The sequence below is a fragment of the Nelumbo lutea genome, chromosome 6, assembly GCF_056320005.1.
Source record: "Nelumbo lutea isolate HS-2025 chromosome 6, American lotus-T2T, whole genome shotgun sequence".
NCBI classification, from domain to species: Eukaryota; Viridiplantae; Streptophyta; class Magnoliopsida; order Proteales; family Nelumbonaceae; genus Nelumbo; species Nelumbo lutea.
Genome location: NC_142689.1, coordinates 28,781,877 through 28,790,104, shown reverse-complemented (window position 1 = coordinate 28,790,104; position 8,228 = coordinate 28,781,877).

Sequence of the window (8,228 nt, the reverse complement as noted above, 5' to 3'; positions counted from 1 at the left end):
AATCACCTCGTTTAGTCCCCGATTAGGGGATTTTTGCATAAAGTTCCAAACCCAGATTGGAATATACCTCCCGTGAGATCACATCAGCACCCCACAGGGCATGTCCTATAGGCACCCAACATGTGCATCTCAACGTGCATTGAGAACATCTCCTTTAATTGTCATTGGGAGATGTCTCCAATACTTAAATGGGATATGTTGTGGGCACGCCTTGGCATTGATGTGACCTCTTTCTAATGTGAGCAATATTAGTATTATGAAATCATTTGGAATAAGTATTAGCAGATCTAAACAGTGCAATAATAGCGGTCTAATTAACCTTTGTCTTATTGGTTTATCCAACCCGTGCAAATTGATATTGATTTGAACAATGTCCAACCCAAAACCAATCCATTGAAGATACAAGAAAACCAGCAAAAAACAACACAGATAGAGAAAATAGAACAACCAACAACACAACCTAAAAGCACACTAAAACTAACTACAGTAAACTAAACAAAAAACAAACTAGATGCAAAACACACACACACACAAAAACTAAGAATCCAAGACCATACCAAAGGCAAGTGATCCTATCAATATCGTTATCAATGTCACTTGAAGCCAGGTCGTCGAATTAACAGTCATAGACTTAATTAGTACTACTTTTCCAGCTCTAGAGAGAGTATTGGCCTTCTAGTCACTTAACTTGTCTTCAAGCTTTTGGATAACTAAACCAAGACTACTATTGCTTCGAATACTAATAACAATGGCCACTAAATATTTTCATATTTCGTAGCATTAGGGATTCCAAGATCGGCCAAATTTTTTGAAATCTATTGGACAAATTTTTGGAGGAAAAAATTTTTGATTTATTAAAGTTAACCTTATGGTCGGATGCCATTTCATATTGATCAGGGATTGATTTGATCTCAGTGCATCCATTAATAGACGCCCTACCAAATATCATGTAGTCATTTGTAGATTGTAGAATAGGAATCTTCAGGTATCCCGAGGTTAACTTAACCCCTAAATTTGATTATATACTTTGAGAAGCCTTTATAATTTTGCTTGTAAGAGATTCTACACAAATGATAAAGATGTATGGTGAGAGGGGGTCACATTGCCTTATTCTTCCACTTGCTTTGAATCTTGGACCAGCAACCCATTAACAATTATTGTTCACCCAAGCTTTTGCTCCTTTTGTTTTCTTTTTCATAGAATTGAAAATTTCATGTGCCATTAAAATATTATCCATTATTTGTCTTTTAGGAACAAATGCACTCTAAAAAGGCGAAATAATTTTTCTAATATGGGTCTAAGCCTATTAACTAGAATCCGAGCTATTACTCTATATGTCACATTAGAAATATTAAGTAGTTACAAAGACTAACTAGAATCCAAGTTATAGTTTTATTTCCTTTTAACCTCTTCTAGGTGCAACTCATGTTAGGTTGGCCTGTAGTGGTGACAATTCCAAATGCAGCCCCTATTAGGCTCTTACCCACCCACTTACAACTATCCAAATTCATCCATTCCATTGGGCCAGCTGAAATGGAGTGGGTTCGGTTGGGTCAAGATTACCCATTAGGTGGTTAAGGGTTTTTTTTTTAACTTTCTCAGCTTCTCTGCACTTGTAGTACTTTTACAGCCATATATTCTTGATCTCCTGTAAATAAAAGTTCTAATAGATTACAAAAAAATGCATAAAGAAATTGAATTAATAATTTTTATGCTGAAAAGTAAAAATGAAATTTTTATAATAAGTTCAGGTGTTAATTTGAATATAATACTTGGTTTAGTTGAATAATTTCCAGAAAGAAGATGAAATATATTAATTGATTATTAAAATATAGAATAATAGAATAGTAATTTCTTTTGAGAACAATGAATGCAGCATTGGTTTATGAAATCCATTGGTTCAACCAAAAAATTATGAGATGAGAAATAAACAAAAGAAGGCTTAAGAAATATAATTCATGAAATATCTTGTTCCACCGAGAAACTTCAATTTGTGATTGTTTGTATTGTGGGAATCAATGTTTTCGAACCCCGTTGACTCAGACAGTTGGACTGTTCCACTATGGACAAGCATAGAGTATGGGAGTGCATCATAACACGAGTAGGGGAGATGCTGCTGATACACAGCTGTAATATGTTGTGGGGAGCACTCGAATCTGTACTCATCTTTTGCACAGTGTTAGGCTTGGAATTTTGAGTTTTGGGCTGGGCCCAGGAATGGAACCTTGGATTTTCCCATCCTATGGGCTTACTGAGGCCTTAGGGTTTGCCCAAGTCTGAGTTGGACTGATTTCACATACCATCTATCTATAAGGAAAACCTATGATAATGAAAAGACATGGTACCAAAAAGGTTTTGACAAATCAAAATTCCCTTGAATTCTATTTAAAACCGAGTTGATTGGTTACCACTTATATAATATGGATTGATTGGTTATAAGTCTTTTCATATCATGTCTTATGTCTTTTTGGCATCATAGTATAACTCATATACAATGATATATTATCTTAAACATGATTTTGTTAGAGGTACAAGTTAGTTACTGATGATGCGCAATCTAGCAACTCCCTATTGGAGTACAGGTCAGATGTCGAGTTGGCGAGTTCTTTGTTGGAAGGTGGCTCAAATGTTGAGCTGGCTAGTTCGTTGGGTCTACCTGCAAAGAGATAGTGTTAGAGTGCCCAGGTTGCTTTACCTAGGGTGGGCACTCTGATGTTTAAGTCAACGATGTGGAGATTTTAGAGAGAGCTACTAGAGCTAAGTTGCGCATACCGTCTAAGGTTGAAAATAAGACCTTTATATATGCATTGTTTGGCATGGGCTTCACGCACCGCATATGAGATCTCTGGGAAGATGTGGCTAGCTAGTCTGAAGTCCTTGGAGGTAGTGGCACACGTAGACCAGGCTTTGTGCTTTATTCATTTTCCTCTAAAACATTTAGTGCAGGAGCTAACTTCCGAAAGACCCGGGAGTGATGGGATGCACACACGGAGGAGGTCGACGAGCATGTCTTGCAGGTTGCCACTTCCTTGAGGGAGGTCGCTCCTCACGCCGAGGTACCACAAGTTACCCCAGGACGAGGTGCTCCCAGCTGCCCTGTTGAGGTACTCGAGTTGTGTATGAGGACGCCAATTGGGACTCTATCAGGTCGATGGAGGTAGGTCGTCAACTGGGTGTCTAGTAGGTCGGCAGTTGGGTTTCCATCATTTTGGCTAAGGTAAGTCATCGCCCTCATGGTGTCGGGGTGTTGTCCAATAGTTCTTAGATGCCACGTGTCATAATGTCAGTGAAGGGCCAAATTTGCCCTCATCAATTGCCCCCCACTCCCAAGACAAGTTCAGTTTGGTGAAGGGAGTAGCTCGTTGTAGGTTTTTGGCCTGGAATGATTGGTTTGATGAGCTCGTAGGCATTGGTCTAGATTGCTCCCTATGTCGAAAGAGTCTAAGGGTTGAATGCAGCTTTACACTGGATTTTACTGTCTTGATTATCGGGGCACAGGAGCGAACTCATCCGCTTGAGGAGAGGTGATGTAGGCACCCCAAGGGGGTGATAATTTTTGAAGGGTAAACCAACTGCATGAATACCGCGTCAGGTCACTTCTATCACGTAAATTACAACGCCATGTGCCTTAAGCCAGTTCTTGAAGGAGTTGCTGACAAGGTCGATGTGAAGCCTGAAACTGAGGTGCAGGACGATTGTAAAGAAATCAACCAAGTTTGCAAGTCTATCACAGTGCTGAAAGCAAACTAGTCTTCATTTCAGGTTGGCATTGAGATGCCGACATCCTTTGAGGTCGATTTAAAGTGTAGTAGTGGTAGTCAAAACTCTTATGAGCTAGATAGATGGGGGGATGACCTGCTTAGATTAGTCTACCTGTTGCCAACGTGTTTCAAGGTCGGCTTGAGGGGGCCTTAGCTAAAAAGTGGGGTGGCTTCCCCTTAAAATTCAATTTGACCAAGTCGCTAAAGCAGATGGTCGTAATATCGACTGCTAAAGTATCCCATGGTCGGCGTAGGGGGCCTTAGCTAAAAGCGGTTTGCCTTCCCCTTAAATCGATTTGACTAGGTTGCCAAAGCAGATGGTCATAATTTTGGTCGTCAAAATGGCATCGAGCTATTGAGCTGCCAATGTATCTCAAGGTCGATGTAGGGGGCCTTAGCTAAAAGCGATTTAACTTCCCTTAGAATTTGATTTGACCAAGTTGCCAAAGTGGGTGGTCATTTTGTAGTAGCTTTAAATGTGGTTGCATCTATGTCATCACATGGGATTGATTCTCCTGGATCTACGTTTGCGGGTTAATGCCGCACATGTACTTCATCTTCTCCTGGAACTGTTGGTCATCCACTCCTACTAGATCCATGAGGGGGCTCACCTTGAGGGGATGGCTCTACTGTTTGTGGGTCGCTTACTCTCACAAAAACCATGAAAGGTTCAACTTGTGAGGCCGATTCCACATTCAGCTAGTTGCCAATTCTCACAGGAGCCATGGATGTCTCGATCCAGGTTGGTCGTCTAGGCAAAACCACTGAAGTTCACCCAGGTTGGTCATCTAGTTTCTACTTCCTTATGATAGTATTGTTGATTTGTGCGTCATTGCTGGTGCTTGAACGGCGGATTGGTGCCACGGCTACATTACGTCAACCCTTAGAAATGTTGGATGTCTTGTCCTACGATAAGCCGCAGGGAGCTCAACATGTGGGGGTGGCTATACTAATTGTAGGTCTCCATCTCGCACGGGAGCCTTGAAAGTCTCAATCCACAAGGGCGACCGTAGAGTTTGTTGGTTGTTGACTCCCGCGGGAGCTGCGAAGGGCTCAACCTATAAACGCGACCTCACAAGCAAAGTTGACAAGGCTCATCTGGGCTGATTATTGTTGAATGTGATTTTAAAATTAGTTGAGAACCTAGCTTTTAAGTGCAAATTTAAAATGAGTTGAGGTCGACAGGGTGGCTCCATAGTCTGTTGGCTGTTAATTCCCACAAGAACAATGTAGGGCTCGACTTACGGTGGCAGCTCCATAGTCTATTGACCGTCAACTCCCACAGGAATCATGGAGGGCTCGACCTGTGGAGGTGGGCTCACAGTTTGTTGGCCTTCAACTCCCACGGGAACCATGGGGGGCTCGACCTGTGGTGGTGGTCTCACAAATTGTTGGTTGTCAACTATTGTGGGAACCATGGAGGGCTCGACCTATGGTGGTGGCTTCACAGTCAGGGCTGGGAGATTTTGTTCGGGCAAGACTACTGGAACTTGTTTGGGCTGATCATTCTGATTTTGCCCCCCTGTGGGGGTTCCTACGATCCAGGCGTTGTTGTTGTTACTTAAGAATGCCATTACTTGAGGCTTAGAACACGGGTAAGAACTTAGTTTTTCTATAGCATTTCCCATTAATGATGCACATTGATGATGTGCGATTTAGCAGCTCCTTGCTAGAGGATAGCTCAGACACCAAGCTAGTGAGTTCCCTACTGGAAGGTGGCTCAGATGTTGAGTCGTCTAATTCGCCAGGTTGACCTGCAAAGAGACAGTGTCAGAGTGCTCGGGTTGCTTTACTCGGGGTGGGCACTTCGATGCTTAAGTTAGCGATGTGGAGATTTTGGAGAGAGCTAAAATGCTAGAGAGCTAGAGTTGTGAAAGATATGTTGCACATACTTTTTGAGGTTGGAAATGAGACATTTATATAGGCGTTGTTTGGCGTGGGCTTCATGCACCACATCCTAGACCTCTGGGAAGATGTGGCTGGCTAGTCCGAAGTCCTCAGAGGTAGTGGTGCACGAAGACCAGGCTTTATGCCTTATTTGGTTTCCTTCAAAACATTCTATTTGGGAGTTGACTTTTGGAAGACTCGGGAGTGACGAGATGCACACACAAAGGAGGTCGGTGAGCACGTCTTTCGGGTCACCACCTAGACCTCAGTCGAGTCGACAAGTCCTCGAGGGAGGTCGCTCCTCGTGCCAACATCCCTTGGATTGGTAACGACGTGGTACCACAGGTCAGCCTTGGATGAGGTGCTCGTAGCCGCCTTATCGAGGTGCTTGAGTTGTGTATGAGGTTGCCAGTTGGGACTCTATCAGGTTGGCGGAGGTAGGTCGCCAACTGGGTCTCCAGTAGGTTGACAGCTGGGTTTCCATCATTTTGGCTAAGGCGAGTCATCGCCCTCGTGGTGTCAGGGTGTCGTCCAATAGTTCTGAGATGCCATGTGTCATGATGTCAACGGAGGGCCAAATATGCCCTCATCAATTACTATTAGAGCTTGTTTGGGAGGGTTTGGGGTGGGGATCATATTCCCCGTCTCGACCCCCGATTTTAAAATTAATCCCCACCCCCATCCCTGATCCCTGTGGAGGATAAAATTTTTCCTTCATCCCCGATCCCCGTAAGTTTTTAAATAATAGTATTTTTTAAAAAATAAATTTATTAAAATAAATAAAATTTTTAAAATTTAAATAATATATATATAATTGGAGTCGGGGCAACAACCCCCATTCCCGACCTCATCGGGTTGGGGAAATCGGGTCCCAATCAGGGATGGAGAAAATTGCCATCCCTAATGTTAAAGGTTGTTTGACTATTGCCCTAGTCTAGTAGGCTTGATTGTCCAACTATTCCACATAGGGCTGGGTTGGGCTAAACTTCAGGGCTTCCATAGTGGTCTTTGCTAGATGGGCTTTGTCCAAGATGCTAATGGAAAACAGTTGTAGATCTCTCCATCCGATTAGCTACATTTGATATCTATGTTCAATGGCGAGTTAGGAATTAGTTTTCTTTTATTTGAGTTATATAATTTATTTAGCTTATATAATGAAAAAGTTTTATTAAATCAATTACATTATTGAGATTCGCAACATAAACAACAACGCAAGTATTGTTACCAAAAATAAAAAATGCACAAATGATATTATGGGTGAGAGGAGAGGACTGTCTTATCTTTTGGTTATACGTTTCGTGTCAACTAATAAATCTCATAAATATAGGGCTGTCAACGGGTTAGGTATAGGGGTTATCATTTCACCCTGGCCCGGCTCGGAAATTTTGGGTTTGAGTCTGGGTTTTGTGTTCAGGCCTGGCCTGGGCCTAGGCCCACATTAGGTTTGTAAAATTTTAGGGCTGAGTTTGGGCTTAATACTTTAAGTCTAGTTCGGGCCCAGTCCAGCCCGCATATATTTAAAATTACACATTTTGTGTATAATGTATATATATGTTATTTTACATTATATTATATATTTTATATATAAATATTATAACACGACATGTATAATTTATATTATATGTAATATTTTATATTATATAATATACAAAATAAAAGTTTATATGTTTGTTATGTCATTTAATATAAAATATTATAGATATATAATGTTTTATATATGAAATACATTGGCCCAGAATCAAGCCTTGCCCAACCCGGGCCCGTATAGATTTGGGCTAGGGTTTATGTTTTAGGCTAGGAACCCTGAACTGGGCCGGGCCTGGGCCTAAGCTATATCCCTTATCATAAGTGCAATGCCCAACTTGGCCCGACCCATGATCACTCCTAGTTGGGTTTGGGTCGGAATCAGCTGGAACTGGAACCAACCCAGTATGAAATGTTGAAGACTCGGACTTGATAATTCTCGAGACAACTGGGTCTGACCCGATAGACCCGATTATAAAAAATAAAAATTAAATATTTATGTTGAATATATATTAAATATTCTATATTATATGTATAATATATATAATTTATTTAATATATTATACATTAAATGTATGGTCTGAATTGGTTCAGGACTAGGTGGAACCAGTTCCGAACTGAAAGTAATTGGGACCCTATATAAGAACCCAGAACCGACCCATTGCTTCCAATTTCCGGAACAAGAACCAGCCCAATCTTTTTGGGTCGATCAGGTCAGACCCGACCCAGCCCGACATAAATACTACTTAATTCTCAATGTAATTGAATTAATTTTCCCATGGAGTCTTCTTGTCAAAAACAAGAAAATGAGAAAGAGAATAAAAGAGGTAGGGTTTACAGAGAAACAGGGAGTGAGGGTTTCGGTCTATCATGACCTTTTTATGAAAGAAAAATGATTTTTTCATCCATTCATGGGAGGTTAAGTGGGGCCGTGGGGGGCATTATAGAGTTAAGACTTTTAATATTTTAATGGGTTTTTTTTTTTTTTTTGTTTTTTGGGAGCCAAAAAACCACTTTATTACCTTTCCTGTGTTGGGCCTGTCTAAACCAATAAAA